Source organism: Arvicanthis niloticus, chromosome 1 (genome assembly GCF_011762505.2).
Source record: "Arvicanthis niloticus isolate mArvNil1 chromosome 1, mArvNil1.pat.X, whole genome shotgun sequence".
NCBI classification, from domain to species: domain Eukaryota; kingdom Metazoa; phylum Chordata; class Mammalia; order Rodentia; family Muridae; genus Arvicanthis; species Arvicanthis niloticus.
The window spans coordinates 132814686-132833946 of record NC_047658.1 but is presented as its reverse complement, the minus strand read 5'-3'; the positions used below and the strand labels follow the sequence as shown (position 1 = coordinate 132833946).

General features: G+C 46.2%; 1 protein-coding gene across 3 annotated transcripts in view; it reads right to left on the bottom strand.

The window, feature by feature from the left end:
• Positions 1–10437, bottom strand: part of Kank1 (KN motif and ankyrin repeat domains 1) — a 185139-nt gene extending 174702 nt beyond the window's left edge. The window contains exon 1 of one of the 3 annotated variants that reach the window (XM_034503768.2): positions 10118–10437. The gene's annotated coding sequence lies outside the window, so the exon portion shown is untranslated. Of the gene's footprint in view, positions 1–9845; positions 9964–10117 lie in introns of those variants that run through there. The other 2 variants (XM_076918636.1, XM_076918641.1) reach the window with 2 other exon arrangements.
• Between the last annotated feature and the right edge of the window lie 8824 nt (positions 10438–19261).

The following is a 19261-nucleotide window of genomic DNA, read 5'->3' as shown; positions in this document are numbered from 1 at the left end:
AGTTTGCAATAGTCTTAACAGGCATTTTTCTAATGACTACGAATGCCATCTTGTCCAGTTTTAAAACTGAGTTTTCTGTTGTTCTTACTCCTCTGGAATTGTCTTCACAGAATTTAGACAAGTCTGTGAGACGTACACAAATGTCTTCTTCGTGATCTGTCTTGACTCACTGACCTTGTACTGATGAGGGAAAAGTTTGTTTGAATGCATGTGAGAACAGACAATAGGACGTTCTCACTAGCCCTGGAAAGTACCCAGGATTCCTCATGAGAACACTGCTATCCCAGAATTCCTCATCTGAACACCACTACAAATGTAAAACATGTTACAAATGACTATCCTCAGTGCCTCGAACTTCAGACACAACCTCAGGTAAACAAGAGAGTGGAATTTATCTCTTGGGTTTATACAGATTCTCTACAAACACTGTTGCCAACCATGAATGCCCCACAGACCTGGGAAACCCCACAAAAGCTTCCAGCACAACCCCACTCAACCTACAGTCTCACTCCACAAGTCTCAGAAAAGATGTTTCAAGCACCAGTATGGATATGCATAGAAAAGATCTCATCTTTCTTCCACTCAGGGCCCCCAGTAACCAGTGCCCTGATCCCAACAGCTCCTCAACAATACTCTTTATCCCCAATAACCAGGGGACTCTCCCGGTAATCCTGAGGACCATAATCCACTACCTCACTGAACTCCATTGGTCTGTGTGAGACAGTCTCCGGACACCCAGTTTGCTGACAGAAAAAGCCAAGACAGGGACAGAGATAGGGGAGACAGCATATCTTAATAGAGATGGCCTGCCAGGTCCCTGGAAACCAGCCTCCATTTGTCACTTCTTAGAGAGTTCTACTGCTGGTGAGTGTGGTGGCCCCTTTCTCTGCTCCTTTGACAAGCAGTAAACAAGGCAGCCCTTCCAACTTTTTTTGTTGTTGTCCCTTCCTGATTGTCCTTCCTGTGTTCTCCCAGCATCCAATCCAAATTTACCAAAATGTACTTACACCCTTCAACATATCTGAGCTTCTTGTCACACAGAAAAGCAAAGTAGATACGTCCAGCAGGAAACAGTAGAGTTGAAACTTCTGGGCCCCAAGTGCCTAAGACCTGCCTTATACCCAACCAGAGCCTCTCAACCAAGAGCTGGGCAACAGTAAGGAGACCCAGGAGAGGAAAGGCTGTTCTAGAAAACCAAGAGTCAAGGAGAGGGAAGGGAGCCCTGGCCCAAGCATCATTTACACAGATTTGATTCCACAGGCCTCCTCTGAAGTGCAATCAACAACTCAACAGTGGCTGAATGAGGGCTGCATCAGGTGAGCCTACTCAAAGCAGGCTCAGCTATCTGGGCAACCTAGATGTGAGGCCAGAGGGTCACCATACGTTTTCTTTCCAAGTTCCCAAGGAGAAAAAAATGATTGCTACACTGTATAAAGTTCACAGCCTCGGAACTTTATAACCTCCTTTGTTACCAAATGCAGGACCAGGTGTGACAATTTTTCTCACAGAAGCTACTTTATGGCATCATCTGGGGCCATTGGAGTCTTCAACATAGGTCCTAGAGTCCTTCTGTGGGGGAGGAGGAGGAACGTGTCTCAATGTGTAGCTCTGGGTGACACTGACTTGCTAGATAGATTAGTCTGGCCTTGAACAAGCCTACCTCTGCTTCAGGAGGGCTGGGATTATACAGCTACGTGCTTAGCAGAGCCCCACATGGTGGGCATGTGACACAAGGCCTTCCCATTTTTTCTGTGTTTTTGGTGGTGGTGGTGGTGTTGATGGTTTGTTTTCTAACCAGCTTTTTACCTTGACAGGTGAACTGTCGGCACAGCTTTCTCTCCATCCGGGTAACACTGTATGTCTCAGGAAGACTCTTGAATCCTCCAGCAGGTAAAATGAGCTTAGGGACCGGAGTCCAGGCCACAAAAGCCTTGCATTGGCTTTTTCTGTTTCCTGGAGAATACCCACAGGAAGTGTGTTTCTTGAGGATGGCTACATGAAACCCAAAATAAATCATGTCTGTTTCTCTCCCCCCACCATCACCCCCAAAAAACTGATCCAGACCTGAAGTGGAAACTTGAAGATTCTTTGGAAAGTTAGTTATGTCAAATGATGTTTTACTGGGGCCCACAAAAAGGATGTCTTTCCAGCGAAAGACTGTTTTCCTGAAGCAGCCACAGGTGAAAGGATGTTTAGCTTTAGCAAACACATAACAGGATGCTTGATTAAATATAAATACGACCCCACAGACAGCGGGAGACGAGCATTGAGACTTGGTTTAGTTTGCATCACTACATTATTCATCGATAACAACATACATGTATTGGTTCGCCTTACATAGCATTGCTGAGCTCAACTTGTGACACCACCACCATTGAGAGAAACTCGTCCCCAAGAACTGCTCGTGAGGTTCCTGTGGCAGTTTGCTGCTTTTGCGGCCTCGCCTCAGGCTGGATGGCGAGCCAAGTGGTTTCTTCAGAATTGAACTACAGCTGCCTGGTGTATGCTTGCTGAAAGAACCAGACTGTGGCTGCAGGTTTGTGGGTGGTGTCTGCCTGCCGAGAGGACTGGTCTGCAGCTGCTGAATCATAGTTGGTGTCTGCTACGAGACTGAACTGATGCCAAAGAAGATCGAGCTTGCCCCCAAAGAACTATTGCTGAACAGGTCCACTTCCCTTATATCCTAGTAACTTTTCTGTTCCACTACTTCTGCTGGGTGGTGTGCTAGAAGAGAGGTTGAACCCTTATTGAAAGTAGGTTGCAAAAACTTAAGCCTATACAGACCCTTCTGAATAGGAGGAACATGACGCATTCCTCCCTCGTGCTCCAATTGAAAAGGGGATGAGGAGACAGGAATCAGGGAACAAAAAAAAAAAAAAGGGGGGGGTCAGAAGCACACTGGTGGCTGGGGCCAACTTTAAATCTTAAACGGTAAGGGCTAGCTGATGGAAACAAGGGATTCTTCAATCAAGAGATAGATACCACCTAGTGCCTAAACCACCCCAGAGGTGAGTGATCGATGCTACTGATAAGATGGCTCAGATGTGTTTTAACAAATATTTTTGAATGTCTATTAAGGGCAGCCTAGTTTCTCCCTCGGTGCCACAAACCAGGGGCTCCACCCTGCACCTTGCTTTATTTGTGTCATTCCCAGCACCCCACCAAGGACCCTCAGACCCAACTCTGGAGCCATAACCCCACCCCCCCACCCCAACCCCGCTGCCTCCAAAAAGACCCAGCCCAGTTCACACCATCTCACAGAGGAACCAGCAAAAACAGTGTGCAGAATGGTCCACCCCCAACGGGCTATCTAAATCTCTTCCCCTGGCATTCCCAGATAGCCTGCCAGGGCTAATATTTCCTTCATCCCTGTCTCTCCCACTTCGGAATTTAGGCCCTAAAGGAAGTTAAAAGTGGAGTCTCTAGTGGCAAAACTCTGATTCTGCACCCCAGGTTGAAGCCCAGACTTCCTCTTACATAACCCAAGAATCAAACTCTTCAAGCAACAGGACAGTCCTCACAGGTGTGTCACAGGTATTTTAGATCATAGGAAACCATCCTTTGCTCACACTGATATCTAAGGGCCAAGGGAAGTCTGGAACAAAGAAGCACCAGTTGGGTGCTAGCTGTGCGTGGCACTTTTAGAAGAGGCTAATGCCTTAGAAAGAATCAACCGAGAAGACAAAACAGGAGCCCTGAAGTCGAAGGGAAACAATTTAAAACAGCCCTCAGGAAATAAAATCAAAGCACACCCAAGGATTCCACCCCGCAGGTTACATTCCTAAGACAAAGTTCTCTCAGCATCCAAAGCTAACATCCCTGCCTTGGATTCTTCCCAGTATCACCTGACTGTGGGTTGGCAGGCCCCGCCCTCTGTGAGGATCTCAGCTTCTTCTCTCCCCTCCCCCTCCTCCCTCTCTCTTCCTGACCCATTCCACAGCACGACTCAGACACCATCCCTTGAAAAAAAAAAAAAAAAAAAAATTGCCTCAGGAGGCAAAAATGAATGAACTAATTTAGTACAATAGAAAAGCTGAGATAGCACGAGCGTGTCAGCTTTTAATCGTATCTGACAACACCCTGAATATCGAATTCTTAGAGGTTATCTCATACAATTCTATCCTTTCCAGTTTGATTAGACGTAAATCTCTTGGAGAAATGAAAAAATATGTGAATTTTATAGTATGGAGAAGCAGATACAAACAGACACAAAGTTCACTGGTGGCCAGCTGGCTGGTTTTGAGGCAGGGTTTCAGGGGCCCAGGGGTGTAGGGGCACCTTTGCCACACCCAGCTCTTGCAGAGCTCTTAAACGGCTTTGGTTCCTGTTTTTATTATGCTAAATAAAAGAATGTGAACCTTTTGGGTGGCTAGTCTCCCTTAGTCACCTGGGAAGTTCAGTAACACGCACTTACAACAACCGCAAACATTGGCAAAAAAAGCGGGGCTTCTGGAGCTCACACACCAATGTCCGGGGTAGACACTAGCAAAGTCACTTTGGCAGTACCTGTCACAGCTCAACTCCAGGCCCAGCCACTCTACTCCTAGACATATCTCCAAAATAGATAGATGCCCATGTATGTTCAATGACAGAGATGGCACAAAAGTGCCCATGACAGGTGTCATAATGTAGAGTGAAAAATTATAAAGGCCATAACTTCTTTTCTATTGCTGAGATAACACACTGGAGTAGAGATTCTTTCATCTTACACTTCCAGGTTAACAGCTCAACACTGAAAGAAGTCTGACCAGGAACACGAAGGCAAGAACTGAAGTAGAAACCATGATGCTAGTTACTGACTCACCCTTCTGGTTTGCTCAGCTACCCCAGAGATGTGTCTGAGGTTCCCTCTCTACCTATTCTGTCAAGTGAACAACCAAGCCTGGCCATCACAGCACCACACTATTTATATTAGAAACAAAAGGGCAACCACCCAGCGACATCCACATGAAGATGATAAAGAGTCCGATATTCAAAATACAGAGCCCTAGACAGCAATAAACATGAATAACACACAACCCCATACAACAGAGGACATTAATTTTAGGAACAGAACACATCGAGAAAAGCCAGGCATGGAAGGTCACACTCCGTGTGACACTATGTATATAAATTTCAAAACTGACACAATTAATCTAAAGATCAGAAATAAGAATAATATAAAGTTGCCAAACAACGAGAGCTGGCTTGATCTGTGGGTCCTAGGTGGGGAAAGGAAAAGAGGAAGAGGTTGGTACAACTCCTGATAAAGGAGAGGCAATCCCAGCCCCCAGTGGCTACCCCTAGGCCACTACCTTTACAAGAAAGAGCGGCTCTGTTGAGAAGAGTTATAAGAGGATGAGGTGGGAGGAAAGCAAAGGAGAAAGATGCTTTCAGACCTGAATACTGACCCTTACTCGGATTTGGTTGTTTGTTTGTTTGTTTTCATGTTTTTCCTTAAACCAAAGCCAGGCTGGTGAGCTAAGACGACAGGATCTCCAGTTTGCTATCAGTCTGGGCTACAGAGAGACCCTGTCACAAAATGGGGGTGGGAGGGTGACACAGAGAAAGAAACAAAGAGCCAGAGACAGAAAGACTATTGCCAAGAGATGAAAACTGTGACGCAAATAGCAACAATACAAGTTTACATTCTTGTCTCAAATCAAGCCAACGTTTATATTTTAAGAAACATTGAAAGCGGTTTTATCTGCAGTGTGTCAGAAAATAGTTTTATCTGCAGTGGTTTTAACTGCAAACCAACGGGAGTAGCAGTTCTGTGCTCCTCAGGGCTCAGTTTATACAAACAGGGATTAGTGTGTCTTCTGAGACTTAGAGTAAGCGCCACTGCCCAATTCCATTAACTAAATGATATATATTTTTTTAAAAGCTACCTTCTTCTGAGCTCTGGGGCTCCTGACACTATACTGTAATTGTTTCCAATTAACTGATTGTTTCCGTAATGAAATTAGAGTTTCTTACTCTACCAAGCCAGGCTGAGAGCACATCCACAGACAATGTTTGAAGCTATATACCTGTCTTCAAACAGAGAGTCATTTGCTTCCAGCATCCACCATTTAAAAGCAAAGTACAAGAGGAGAAAAGGGAAGTAGCTCTAAACTTAAAAGCATAAGGGTGTCAGGCAGTGGTGGCGCATGCCTTTAATCCTAGTACTTGGGAGGCAGAGTCAAGGCCAGCCTGGTCTACAGAGTGAGTTCCAGAACAGCCAGGGCTACACAGAGAAACCCTATCTCGGAAAAACAAAACAAAACAAAACAAAACAAAACAAAACAAAAGCCTAAGGGTGAAATAAAAACCACTGGGTGATACCGCTGGCTGTGTTCAGGACCCCACTTGCCCTGAGCAAAGACAACCACATCTCCAGTACTTGGGGTATGGTGGTTCAGTGTTGGGGAGGGGGGGCATTCACAAAAACCTCAGGGTCAACTCTCACCAAAGCCAATGTCACTGTTCTCTTTCCTTGTCCCTCCCAAAGGCACAGGTGTCTCTCCCAGGTTAGCCTTGAACACATGACCAGTCCAACCTCCATCTCCAAGGGGATTACAGATTTATGTCACACTCAACCTATTAACACCATTTCACAGCAGGGAAAGTGAAGCAATAGTGCAGTTGAGTAACTCACCAAAATTCACCGAGCAAGCTACAGATCCTACATTCCAATCAGGGGATCTGGGCTTAGAACAACAACAGTATTTATATGTGCAGGCTGGCATTCACAGTCACAAGTCTATGGACAAAGGAAGCAATCTCAAACTGCCATTCAAACATCCCATGTCCAGCACTGCTGGTATCTAATGTCTATGGCCTTGCCTACTCGAGTTTCTGGTTCTCAAGCAGGGACCTGGGTGACTCCTGTCAGTCACCCAGGTCCCTGCTACCTACCCCTAGTTCAATGACAACCTCTGAAAATGAGCCTCTGAGGCCTATTGCAGGCAAGTGTTTAACTACTGCATCCTATTCCGGCTCAGTACCTCAGTTCCTCTTCCCTTGCTATGAGCTCAGGGTTCCTCCACCAGGACCCTGCATGTCATACAAAGAAATATAATTATTATTTACCAAAGTGAAGGGATATCACCTTACTCACAAGCTTTCCCATTAGGGAAATTTCCACTGAATTCCAAGGAGGAAAGAAAAGAAGTTGCAAGCTCCAACCATACAAAGCAGTCACATATGGATCCCAGCCCTCCCCCTCCCCATGTCTTCAAAAGGAGCCCCCACAGTGCTGATGTTCAGGTACGGAAATGCTCTTTGTATAAAACCAACTTAAAATCTTCCTGAAGAAGAGCAAAGAATCCCACACCATGTCTGCTGTCCTGGAAGCCAACAGTGCCTCCCTGCCCACTGTGAGGCTCCCCAGGGAAGCTCAGTGGTCCACATCCCCCCTGAGATCCCTGGAAGATCAGCCCAAGACTGACAGCTCTCAGAAACCCTCTCTTAAGCATCCACGGAAGAACCAGACTCAGAACTCAAACATCAACAGATAAAATAACCCTCAGTCCTGAGCTGGAATTTTTGCCAAACTAAGTTTTTGCATACTGTTTCTGGACAAAGCAAACACACCAACAAAAAACAGGCTTTATAGTAAGATCCTTCTTTTTAATCTCCTAAGGCCCGGGGCTCAGAGCCTCTGCCACAAAGTATCACACAAAGAAAAACAGAACGTGACTGCTCAATGAAATTACCACTTACTCTATTTAGAAGGAAGACATTAGGGTCACCCTCGCCATTATCTTCAGAAATAGCATTTCAACCCACAAGAGACCCTGTCACTGTTACCAACTTAAAGATGTCTTTACTCAATTCCGGACACGGTCCAGGGGTTCCTCAGCTTTGCAGGGAGCAGTGTAACAACAAGGATTCAGAGACACACAAAGGAGAAGTCCCAGCTACTAAGCAACCAGGTATTCGAGGAAAGCTACACACACACACACACATGATTTCTGCTGCAACACACACCATTCCAGAGAATGAAAAAAAAAAAAAAAAAGTTCCCAATGACAGGACGATTACTGTCACATGAAAGCACACCCCAGAATCATCCCGGTACCTGCACCAACCACGGTGGCATAGCTCTGCAATCCCAGCACTTGGAAGTTCAAGACTATCCTCTACTAGACAGTGAATTTGAGGCTAGCCTGGGCTACATGAGATCCTATGTCAATACATACACACACCCACACAGGTTTGATGGTATTTTAAAAACAATACTTCAAAACTATTAGAATATGTTTAAGAAACACTATAAAAGTATTAGAATTGTGATTTCATAAAAGCAGAGGGCATCACTGTTAAATCTCCTATAGTAGTTATAGACTATAAGGCCATACACACAGCTCATATCAGTATTATCTCAGAAAGAAAGAAAGAAAGAGAAAAAGAAAGAAAGAAAGAAAGAAAGAAAGAAAGAGAGACTACTTTAGAAATCTATTTGACAGAATCATCTAATCTAAACACTAGCTCAGAACTCCTAACTTTATTCCTACTCCCAATAGACACATAAACTCAAAGTCCCATCCTAAAATGGATTAAGTGTGGTACAGTCTCACGATGGAACACTACACAGCCATTAAAAGAAATTGTATTCCCAAACCTTGGCTTCCTCCGCATCTAGACCCTTCCTCTCTCATCCTCCCTTGAAGGGAATGAATGTCTCCTGAGCTCCTGTACTCACAGGATTAGCAACCTAGTTTTTGATGTAGCAATGCCTATAGTTTCTTCACAACCAGTTTGGGCAACATTTTTTTTTTTTAAAAAAAAGTACTTTAAGGCAATGGGAGTGGAACCTGATGGTAAAATACTTACTTCGCATGGTTGAGGCCCTGAGTTGGAACCCCAGTACTGAAAACAAACCTTGCTTTTAAACTTGAAGGGGTTTTGCCCCTTTAATCCCTCTCCTTTGTGCAGGCCATGCTCTGATTTCTGTCCTCTTTCCTTGTCGCCTGTCGCTCCCCCTAATTCCATCCCTCCTCCCAACCCCAACTCCCAACCCACAGCTACCTCCAGAACTCACTTTTGCCATAGTTACTCAGTCAACTAGAGCGACCTGTGGAGGAGGCAACCCTCGCTCAGAAAGATCACCAAAGGCCCCCGTGGGAGCTAAATGAATTCCCCTTCCTTGTGCACGGGCAGACACTCCTCCATCCTCACCCTTTTTAATTTCCCTAATCAACTGACACACTCCCCCAACCCCCGCAGTCGCCCAGCTCAGCACCTTTCCCAAAATTTAACTGTAAAACAACCGAAGATTCTCACTCTCTATTCCTCTTACCCTGAGGGAAGAGGCAGAAACAGCAGCGGCTCGGTCGGGAGGTGATTTTTGTGGGGAGGTGGGAGCAATGGTTAGCGCTGATGATGGCATAATTTTATGATTATATTAAAAGCCAATGACTCGTGAATTTTAAAAGGTATATTGATGTATATTACATCTCAACTCTTTAAATAAAACTTAAATACATTAAGCGTGGAAGGGCCCAACTTACTGGAGAGTGATGCACGAAAGGAGAAACAAGATAACTAAGTACCGTATAAAAACCAACTCGTACAAACTCGCCATTAACTATAAATAAGCAAGGAGGCTTTGGTTCCCAAGTAGCCCAGGTGACGACCAAGGTCACTGATCCGGGGGATCGGCATTCCTGATTAGTCTTGGGCTCTCGGTCTGATTCCATACTTTAAATAAGACGAAAGAAGTGCAGAAAACAAGCGCTGGGGGACGCCACAGAACACAGCCAACGCAAGCAACAAGGCCTGCGCCGGGTCAGCCGCGCACAGTCAGCTCCGGCCGAAGCGCCCGCGAAAAGTTGCCTTTGAAAGTTGCAAAGGGACCCGGTGAGGGGGATGAGACTCACCGGCTCCGCGGCTCCAGAGCGCGGGGTTTCCCACGTGCCTGTGCGACCAAGTGTGCCCCCTGACGCGGCCACTCGCCCCGCTGGACCTGACACCGCAGGTCCTCAGGAACTCAAGCAGATCCTGGAGCTTAGGGCGGTCCCTAAAGGCCGCACCCACCCCTCCCCCCACGCCCAGACTCTGCAACAGCAGCTAGAGCCACCTGCCGCTCCGGGACCAGGATAAAGGGGTACTAATCGCCTCTCCCTCCTTCCAGACCGGACACCGATCTTACCCTGGGACGCCTCGGAAAAGTGCGCTGCACTCTGGCTCCGAAAGGACTGACGGTATCAAAGGACCAGCGCGCCCCACTCCAGGTCGGGAGGCGCCGCCCCCTCGAGAGCCAGCGGTGATCCCAGACGATTGCTAACCAAGTCAACTCCACGGACCTTCCCAGGGCCAGTGTCGCCGTGCGCCCCAGCACGCGCCAAGAGTGTGAGGCTGGGCACCCTGTTGGCTCAGGGTAGACTCAGAGTCCAGGCGCCTCAGATCGTCCCTGCAGAGGACAGGAGCGCCGCGTTGCCACTACTCACCTCCAGCGCCGGGAGTCTGGAGCTGGCGCAGGGCGGGCGGCTAGCGGGGCGGGACCGAGAAGCGCTGGGTGGGGCTTCGGGCAGCGCCAGAATCAAACTTGAGTTGCACTAGATTGCGGAGCAGAATCCTGCGGTGCCGCGCAAGAGTAACCTGATTTGCTGCCGAGAGCCACCGAGTGCAGGGACACAAACCGGCTGTGACTCTAATGCAGAAATCTGCAAGGCACGGCGCGCTCTTTGTACCCGGGAGCCGGCCGTGGGGAGCCCAGTGCGCCTGCGCGTCGCCGCGACTCTCCTAGGCGCACCTCCACATCACTGGTTCCTACCCGCCAGTGCGACTCTCCCATTCGCCCTGGAGGGTGTTAGGTGCGAGCAAGTAATTGAGTAGGGGAGCTGGGCGCGCTAGGAGCAGATTAACACCCCAATAGCGCCTGTACACGGCGCCGTTATGAAGTTGGTTTGGGAACCTGAGTGGAGTAGGAGACTCGAGGTTGCAAGTCTGCTCTGGAGCGGCTGGAAAGTTCCAACCAACTAGGAGGCTGCAGGAGCCTAGATGCATTCCTTCCAGCATTCCTTGCAGAGTGAGGAGTCTAGAGTCCTAGGTGACAAGGCCTGGCTACAGGATGTGGAGCCCAAGAAAGAAGTCAGTTGTCCCTAAAAGCTTCATCTGAAACAAGGGCAGGAGATCCACAAGAGATGAGTTGGGGGCTGAGGCTCAAGTCCTCTTTCAAGAAGGTGGCTTTCAGGAAAGTTGAGTGATCAAAAACAATATAGCTGCTGGGGTGACAGAAGTCTGGAGCCAGGAGGATGGGGGGAGGCGGGCTAAAATGCATCCTTTGCTACATAGCAAGTTGCAGGCCAGGCTGGGCTACATGAAAAACGGGTATTATCAAACCAACCGTAAAGCCAGTTTTGAAGGCTCTGATTGTTTCGTGCCCCTACACACACACACACACACACACACACACACACACAGAGCTCCAGTACCACAAAGTGGATCTTACCCTCGCCCCATCCCCATCGTCTGTCTATAACTGCTTAGAGAAAAGTCTGAAGTTAGAGGAGAAAAGCTCACCCTGGAGAAAATATGCGAATCAAAGCTTCCTTGGTTCACCAGGAAGCCGGCCTCAAAACTGCTGCCTGTCCCCCTAGGTCAGACTGTTAGAACCGAGCAAAAGGCAGCTCAGAATGCTCCTTTTTCTCAGCACTTTGCTGCTCTCTGGGTGACAGAGAGCAAAACATCTCCTCCTGGGGAACTGGGTCCCTGGACTCAGTAGATGGTATAGAAGATACCACTCATGCCCTAGAGCCACCTTGTTCTGAATAAGATAATTCCTGAGAAACGTGCTAACAGAGAGTCAGAACCACCGGGATGCCTATGTTTTCCGAATGTTCTCAGCTGGCTAGCAAGGCTGCTCAGTCATTGGGCTGTAAGTTCAGGGAGACTGGCTGACTTGGTAAATAAGGTGCGAAGCCATCCAGGGAGACACCTGACTTCAAGTTCTGGCTTCTACCTGCATTCACAAGTATATGCGTTCACTTGCACACACTAATGTTGCCTACACATGAGCACACACATACACATGCAAAGAATTCCAAGTCTTGACCTCCTCTTCATTTCTCCCTCGTTACATTTAGCCAGCAAGCATTAAACATATAGGATCTCAAACAGTGGGCACACGTGATCAGCACAAAGCATAGCAGGCCTGGTGTAGTGGTGCAAGCCTTTACCTGCAGCACTTGGGATACAGAGGCAGGTGGATCTCTGGGGGTTCAAGGCCAGCCTGGTCTATGAACAAGCTCCAGATTATCCAATGCTACATAGTAAGTAAGACCTTGTCTCGGGAATGAAAAAAAATAAATTCAGATTTTCAGATTTATATTTGAAATTTTATTTTTGATTTACTCATTCTTTTAGAGTAAAGCCAATTGACACATCGTATGACTCACCCTCACTGTGCACAGTTGGGGTTTTGAGTGTACTCAGAAAATTAGGGGCAGACCATTGCCACGCATCACACCCTGCTAAAAAGCCCCAAAGCCATCAGCAGCCTCCTCCCCTCCCCTCCCCTCCCCTCCCCGCCCCCAGCTCCTGGCAACCACTAAACTGTTAACTTTCTGTCTCAAAGGTCTGCCTGGTTTTTGTTTCCTATGAATGAAAACATAGAGATATGAAGGCTTTGAAAGCTGGGGCCTCTTTCCCTTGGAATACTACTTGAAGGTCCATCCAGACTGAGCATACATCAGTCCATCATCCTGTCCCCAGCTCACTGCAGTGAGACAGTACTGGGAATGACCATAAGAACATCAGTCTTTAGAATGGAATGGTTTAGAGAGGGAGGCACTTCTTGAAAGTGCAACATGCAAAAAAAAAAAAAAAAAAAAAAAAAAATCATCAGACATGTCAACAAATATAGAAGCTCTTGAATTTATTAAAAATACATACAAGCTGTTGATGTGCTGCTCCTCCAGAGAAATTCTAACCCCATCACACAAGTACTCTGTGCATGCACAGGTCTTAATACTGCTATGTAAGAAGGCTGAAGCACATAAGGCATGTCTAAGATGTTCAAGCTGAGCCGGATGATGGAAAAGAACCCTGTGGGCCGGTGAGTGAGCATGCATCCTTAGCTCTGAAGGAAGTCCATACACAGCCTCTGAGTACACCCCAGTCTCTTCTATTTGTATCTGTTCAGCAAACTCTCCATTGAGTCCAAGTGCCTTGATATTAGCCCTCTGGTTTCAGGGACGGACACTGGGATATAGGTAAAACTGGGATTGGGGATTGGAAGGAGACAGTTGAGCCATTCAGCTAGAAGTTGGGTGATTTGGGCAGAAATAGGCTTAGCCAAGAGTTTTTGGCAAAGATTTCAAATGGACCTTTGGAGGTGAATTTTTTTTAAGATTAATTTTTATTTTAAAGTTTTGTGTCTGTGTGTGCTTGAGACAGACAGACAGACAGACACAGAGACAGAAAGTTCAGGTGCCCAAGGAGCCCAGGGATGCTGGATTCCCCTGGAGCCAGAGATACAAATAGTTGACTTGGGAACCAAGTTGCTGGGAGCCAAACTTGAGTCGCCTGGTAGAGCATCACATGCTGTCACCCTAACCTGTCAGCACAAGAACTTCGGGGATCTGAAACTCATAGGGGTACTCGTTGGTTTTGCGGTAGATGATGTTTTCCGTGATGACCTAGGGTTCCTGTCACTGCTGCCAACATTGCTTCAAGTCTGTGTTTGGCTGTTTATTTGTTGGCTTGTCTTATTTTTGCTTCCTGAGACAGCTCTTGCTCTGTAGCCCAAGCCAACCCCGAACTCTGAGAGGTCTTCCTGAATCAACGTCCGGAGTGGTGGGATTTCAGGTGTGAGCCCTCACACGTGGTTCCTTTTAATGCTGGTTTGAAGCATTTTACTTAAGCTTGCAAGAACACAGAGTACTTTGCCTTTTCTTTTCCCCTCTCATGTTTATGTACACACAATGTCTGAATAATCAACTTGGTAATAAGTTCCAGCCGACTGTTTTGATATGGCTTGTAAGGAACTGGGTCTGCACGGCATGCCCAGATGTGTGCCAAGTAGTACATTTGGTTCATGGTGGACTCACCTGCTGTTGCTTCCCAGTCATGTCTGTGGATATCCACAGCCGATACTGTGGGGCATGGATTGCGACCCAAGGCTGATATCCTGCATATCAGATATTTACATTATGATTCATAACAGTCGTTATGTTTGGGGGGTCACCCAACACGAGGAACTGTATTAAAGGGTTGAAGCATTAGAAAACTTAAGAACCAGTAATCTAGCAGTTCAGCTCTGCAAAAAATTGTATGTTGTAATCAAAAGTGACCTCCCAGCCACTCCTTGTGGTCTACATGTAATCCCAGTACTGGGGCGGGAGGATCACAAGTTAGAGGCTAGCCTATGCTACGAAGTGAGACCCTGCCTCCAAAAACAAATGCTCTCCGGCCTTTTTATATACCTTCTCTATCTTTTTTTTTTTTTTTTTTTTTTTTTTGTTTTTTTTTTTTTTTTTTTTTGTTTTTTTTTCGAGACAGGGTTTCTCTGTGTAGCCTTGGCTGTCCTGGAACTCACTCTGTAGACCAGGCTGGCCTTGAACTCAGAAATCTGCCTGCCTCTGCCTCCCAAGTGCTGGGATTAAAGGCATGAGCCACCACTGCCCGGCATACCTTCTCTATCTAAAATTTGTGTAACATACAGAATATAGTTCATTGACCTTCTATTAGTAACTTCAAGTCAACAGCCGCCTGTGTAGCTAATTTAAAATTACACTCGCAGTGGGTAGACCCTCTAACTGTTATGTTATTCAAGGGTGTGTGATGTGCGTGCATGTGTGTGCGTGTGTGTTGCATCGTGATGTGTGTGCATAATTGTGCATGTAGAGGTCAGAGGTTGATACTGAGGCTCTTCCTCAATCATCTTCCAACCTTATTTTTAAGACAGGCTGTCTCACTGAGCCTGATGCTCACCGGTCCAGTGGATTGACTAGACAATGAGCCCGGGTTCCCTTGCGCCCCCACTTCCCCAGCAGTGGGATCACAGGTTCCCACCAGCACGCCCTGCTCCTGTGTGTGTGCGTGTGCGTGTGCGTGTGTGCGTGCGCGCGTGAGCGCGCACGCATTAGGGAACAAACTCTGAGCCTCTGGCTTATGTAGCATGCAGTCTACTGACTGAGCTCCCCAGCCCCTCAAGTACCAGTTTTGAACACATATAAGGTCATTACTGTTGTTTTCTGTACCTGAACAATTAATATGAAACTTAGATTTGTTCTTAAAATCTCATCCACCAGACTGGGTGTGGTGGTGCCTGCCTTAATCCCAGCAACCAGGAGGCAGAAGCAGGCAGATCTCTGTGGGTATGAAGGTAGTCTGGTCCACATATAGAATTCTAGGACAGCCAGGGATACATAGAGAAACCCTGTCTAAAAACAGGAGGCTGAGGCAGGCAGATCTCTGTGGGTTTGAAGGTAGCCTGGTCCACATATAGAATTCTAGGATAGCCATGGATACATAGAGAAACCCTGTCTAAAAACAAAACAAAACAAAATCTCTCCATCAACAGCTAGGACTCCGCCCCACAATGGTACTTGCCACCAAGCCTGAGGTTCTGAGTTCAGTCCCTGAGACCCATAAATTGAAGGAAAGACCTCACTACAGGCTGTCCCCCTCCACATGTGTGACATGGTACATGCATATACAAAATATAAACAAACAAACCTTTTTAACATCTCCTTCGGCACGAGGCTGGAAGACTTCCTCAGCCTTGACTATCCTGTAGTTGGGAAGCCAGGGTCCTAAGCTTCCCATACAGATCCAAGAGGGAAGGAAGTCAGGAGGGAGTTAGGAGAACACCCAACAGGGGCTCACAGACACAAACCAGACCTTTTGGGCAGGTGAGATCAGGACAGGCCCTTGCAATGTTTTTCTTCTTTGTATTCTTCTTCAGTTCATTTCTTCTTTTTTCTTTCTCTCTTTCTTTCTTTTTTTTTTTTTTTAAATGGGGTGACCTGGTGCTGTGCAGGCTGGCCTTGGCCTGAGTGCTAAGATTACAAGTGTAGTGGCCTGGTTTTCATTCCACTTAAAAATAAGTCAAATAGGCTGGACAGTGGTGGCTCATGCTTTCAATCTCAACACTCAGAGGCAGAGACAGGCTGCTTTTGACAAGGACCCAGGTTTGGTTCCCTGCACGTCCATAGTAGCTTCAACTGTGTGTGACTCCAGTTTCAGCAAATCCAACACCGTCTGCCCCCTCTGGCACCAGGCACTCACATGGTATATAACCATTCACGCAGACTAAACTGTCAAACACATCAAAACATAGTTTTAAAAGTAATTACAAAACTCAGATCTGTAAGTCCCAGGGTGGAAGACTCACCTCTGCTTGTGGCTCTGTGCTCTCTTCTCCCAGAATGCCGCTCAGGCTACCTCTTCTGAAGAGGAAAGCTGCTGTGGAGCAAGCAGACAGAAGTGGCCCACATGACTGCCTCAGTTCTCTCCCATGTGGTGCTGAGCTCACATGGCAAAAGCTACCTTGTCTCTTACTCATAAACATTAAGAAGCCCAGGCAATGGCTGCAAGAGTCCAGATGCTGACAGTTAGAAAACGAGGTGATGATCACCTAAATGTGGAAGGAAAAGAAGACCCAGCACACTGCACGCTAAAGTGTGGCAGCCCCAGCGCCTGCTCCCTGGAAACAAGTGTGTGAAGTGAAGATTACTGTCGCTTTCCAAAAAAAAAAAAGTTCAAATTTATTTGCATAGCATCCCTTGTAAGTTTTATATGTTGCTAATGGACAGAAACCTAGTTCAGGAATATTGTGCTAAGTGTAATCTTTAGGCATAATTATAGTTGTTATATTATTGTGGCTGCCATCAAATATTTATAGAACATCAAAAGGTGTATGATAATACTGGGCTCCTAGGCAGAGGGATTATGTGTACAAGCCTGCCCTGGCACACTTGCTTGATTTAGAAATATCATTTACCAAGTACTCACTGGGGCTTGCTCTGCCTAAAGTGCTAGCAAGGCTTGACACAGGAGACTTTCCATCTTTAGGGGCATTGCACGGGCACACGCACGTGTATATGTGTGTGCATGTATACCTATCTGCAACACAGAGTTTAGCTTAGAAGTCATAAAATGTTATCAATAAAACAAGAATATAGCTGGGCTATGGTGGCGTACACCTTGAATTCCAGCACTTGGGAGGTAGATGAGGATGGATCTTCTGGTTCATGGCCAGCCTGGTCTACAGAGTGAGTTCCAGGATAGCCAGGGCTACACAGAGAAAACCTGCCTCAAAAAACCAAACAAACAAAAAACCAAAAAGACAAAATAAATAAAAACAAAACAGAAACAATAGTATATATATATATTTGTTATATATACACATATGTGTATATATATATATATACACACACACATATTGTTTGAATTGAATGTATGTATTGAATATCCATTCATGCAGACCAAACTGTCAAACACATCAAAACATATTTTAGAAAGTAATTATAAAACTCAAATCTGTAAGTCTATACATATGTATATACATATATATATGTATATATATCTCCAAATAGAAATGCTAAGAACTCTTCACATGATGTTTGTCAGCTTTGTATTACTACAATAAAATACCTAAGAAGAGGAGAGATGGCTCAGCAGTTAAGAGCATTATTTAAAATTATATACGTGTGTGTGTGTGTGTGTGTGTGTGTGTGTGTGTGTGTAGTTTTAGATAAATTATGGATAAAATGTGCCAGAAGTTTACTTTTATGCTTGATGTAAGAGCATTCCCTGAGCCAGCTAACCTCTCCGAGAGGAAGTCATGAATATTATATACTGCATGGAAAAGACAATGGGGGCTCCAGCTGTTGAACTCTCTGCAGGAAGCCAGGAAGCAGCTGGCAGGGACAGGATTGGAACCCGGGGTGCTAGAAAGCAGAGTCAGAATTCTGGTCACTTTCAGCTGGTACTTGTGTGCATTAGGTCAGTGCTGTAGTTCCAGAACTTCTGTTTTCATTTGATTGGTGATAATGATGTTGTACTGAGTCCTGTCACCAGAGTTACCTTCCCCTTGGCAGGGCAACGCTGACCCAGGGATCTTTTGGTCTTGACCTCACAGCACTGTTCTCAAAACAGCCAAGCCTTCCTTTGAGACTCAGAACCTTTCCTTCCCGTGCAGTGATGGTACTCCACTCCTGGGATCTGATGATCTGATGATCTGATATTCTCTCTCTCTCTCTCTCTCTCTCTCTCTCTCTCTCTCTCTCTCTGATGATCTGATATTCTCTCTCTCTCTCTCTCTCTCTCTCTCTCTCTCTCTCTCTCTCTCTCTCCTGTCTCTGTCTCTGTCTCTGTCTCTGTCTCTGTCTCTCTCTCTCTCTCTCTCTCTCACTGTCTGTCTCTCTGTCTCTCCTCTCTCTGTTTCTCTGTCTCTCTGTCTTTTCTCTTCTCTCTCTCTTTTGTTTTTTAATTTGTTTGTTTGGTATTGTTTTGTTGTTGGTTTTCAAGACAGGGTTTCTCTTTATATCCCTGGCTGTCCTGGAACTCGCTCTGTAGATCAGGTTGGTCTCGAACCCAGAGATCTGCCTGAGTGCTGGGATTAAAGGCGTGGACCACCAGCAGCTGGCTTCTTAAGAGGCTTTTTCATGATTGTTATGCTCAGAGGAGACCTGGTATGTATAACACAGAGCTGAGTTTAAACAAAGAAAGCCCAAGTCATCTTTTCTCTTCCAGCCCCAATTGTCAACTCTGACAAAGCACAGGCAGGGGAGGGGCAGAGACTCATTGGCTGGGAACAATGGTTTGAGTTCAGGGGTACCCTCACTGAAATTCTGCTCTGACACTCACAGCCACGACAGTTATTTATAGGCCCTTTCCAAGGCCCTATTGTCTGTTGTGGTTTCTGTAGTTCTCTAGGAAACACACACAATTCTATGAAGCCATTATCACTGTCTAAACAAATAAGTTCCCTCAGCCCCCTTCACTGCTATAGGTCCCCTGAAAGGTCACCCACTTATCTAACCTTTGTGTGTATTCAGTATTTGCTCATAGCTGTGTTCTTTAGGAGTTCCCCGTGTTGCCTTCTATGTCTCTAAGAGACCTGGTCCACTGAACTCTCAGAATGCTAGCCAGCTAATTTGCAACATTTTTAAGTGTGACAGTTACTATTTTGAAAAGCTGGAAATAGTCCGGAGAACCTGCCACAGAGAATGTTTTCCTTAGTCTAACCTAGCAAGTGGGCAGAACAATATACAGCCAGCAAAAATGCTAAGCCCCCTGCACATGGTGTCTATCAGCTTTGCATTATTGTGATAAAATACCTAAG